Source organism: Mandrillus leucophaeus, unplaced genomic scaffold, assembly GCF_000951045.1.
Source record: "Mandrillus leucophaeus isolate KB7577 unplaced genomic scaffold, Mleu.le_1.0 Scaffold30, whole genome shotgun sequence".
NCBI classification, from domain to species: Eukaryota; Metazoa; Chordata; class Mammalia; order Primates; family Cercopithecidae; genus Mandrillus; species Mandrillus leucophaeus.
The window spans coordinates 259,992-262,322 of NW_012103143.1; positions in this window are offsets into that span (position 1 = coordinate 259,992).

The window sequence follows — 2,331 nt, forward strand, 5'->3', positions numbered from 1 at the left end:
GGAAGGGGTGGGGAGGGGAGGGAAGGGAAAGGAAGAGGGAGGGAGAGAGGGAGGGAGGGAAGAAGGAAGGAAGGAAAGAGAGAGAGAAAGAAAGGAAGGAAGGAAGAAAAAGAAATGTATTTGTGGATTTGCTTATTGCTTATGGCCCAAATCTCCCCTAGCCAGAGTTTCTCAACCTTGGTGTTATTGATATTCAGGCCTGGATAATTACTTGTTGTAGGGCCTGCGTGGTGCATTGCAAGGTGTTTAGCAGTGTTCCTGGCTCCTATCTAGATGCCGGTGGCATCCCTCCAGTTGAACCATCCAAAATGTCTCCAGACATTGCCAAATGTCATATTCCCTGGGAGCAACATCACCCCCAGGGGAGAGCTTCCGCTCTTGGAGACTGTGAGCTCCACGAGAGCAGGGTTGTTATTTGGTTCCCTACTCTATCCCCAAGCCTAGAAAACTCCTGACTCATTCACAATGCCTCGTGAATGAACTTCAGAGAAGTGATGAACCTGGCTCAGGGAGACGCAGTGGGGAGCTGGGATTCTTCCTGCAGCCAAAGCCCACTTGTCCCCAACACTCACTGGCCTTCCCCATGAAGTCAGACCACCTCTGGCAATCGGCAAGCCTTTTTGCAGATGGGGAAACTGAGGTACAAGGAGTTTCAAAGAGCATCAGTGGCAGGAATGGGACTAGAACCAAGGTCTCCTAATTCTTATTCCAGTTCTCTTTTTGCTGTAGCACCCTCAGGCATCATTTGAGCAGAGTCTGAGAGTTAGGCCTCAAGTCAAAAACCAAAGACACAGTGGCTCACGCCTGTAATCCCAGCACTTTGGGAGGCCAAGGTAGGCTGATCACATGAGGCCAGGAGTTCGAGACCAGCCTGGCCAACATGGTGAAACCTTGTCTCTATTAAAAATACAAAAATTAGCCCAGTGTGTTGGTGGGTACCTGTGGTCCCAGCTACTCAGGAGGCTGAGGCACAAGAATCGCTTGAACCCGGGAGGCGGAGGCTGCAGTGAGCTGAGATCACACCAGTGCACTCCAGCCTGGGTGACAGACTATCTCAAAAAAACAAAAACAAGATGGGAGGAAAGCATACCAGGAAGAAGGCACAGCCTGGGCAAGACAACTGAGGTGGCAGAGCTCAAGATGGGTTTGGAGACTACAAAGGACTCCACTAGGCTGAAGTGAGGGACGTCGTTAGGGACAGTAAGGAGTGGAGAAAAGGAGTGAGAGCCTATCTTGAAAGGTGTTGAAGTTGTCCCTAAAAGTCTGGGACTCCCTCCTGGAGGCCATGGGGAAGAGAGGCATGATGAGAGATCTCTGTGGCTTGTGTGTGGTGGGTGGAGGGGGCTTGGAGGCCGAGACCAGTTAGGAGGCTGTTGCAATAGTCTGGGAAAGGGGAAAAGGGGAGGGAGCTGGCTGGAGAGCCCGGCGGCAGGGCGGGCCTGGCTGGGGGAGGCAGCCTCCGGAGGCTCCTTAGGGGCAGCCCTGAGCCTGGTCCAAGGGTGTGGCGAGCCCAGTCATGATTCGGGCAATGGCCAGTACTGGGGTGTCTAAGGGGACGGACGGCTGCAGGCTGTCTGACAAGTGGGTGGATGGGATCAGAGGTCAGGAGCCCAGCCTCTGTGGGGGTGAGGGGTTGGGGGGCAAGCAGGCAAAGCAGGAGAAGAAAGGTCAAAGGTCAAATTCCAGATGTCTTGGCTGGGCCTACTTGCAAGTGGAAGGAAGCCTGAGCCAGCATGAGGAATGGGGAAGGCAGGAGGGGGCACCTCTGGCCTCTGTGAGGCTAAGTGTCTGGTGGATTGGGAATGAGACTTGGAGAGGCATCTGGTTGCCCACTTTGGGAGGGTGCCCAGCACTCAGCAGCCTCCCCAAGGTTGTGTGAGGTAAGGTTGAGGCTGCCCAAGAACTGTGTTATCTAGTGAGGCTGGGAGATGTAGTGGGCATAGCATCAGGTATCTGGGTTTAAGGGGTTGGAGAGGGGTTGATTGGGGTCTTATTCTTCCTGCTAGTCTTTGAGCCTAGCAGAGAGAAGATGCTAATTGATACAGTAAATGCTTGGAGGATGAGTGGGTGGATATATGGATAGATGGATGCATGGATGGATGGAGGCATGCATGAGTGGATGGATGGATGGACGGATGGATGTGGGACGGATGTGCCCACTCATGCATGGATAATGAATGAGTGGGTGGCTGGCTGGGTGGATGCATGGATGTTGATGAATGGGTGGGTGTGTGGGTGGATGGATGTGTGGGTGGGTGAAGGTATGCAGGCATGAATGATGCATGGGTGTGTGGGTGGGTGGATACATGAGTAGATGGGTAGATAGATGAA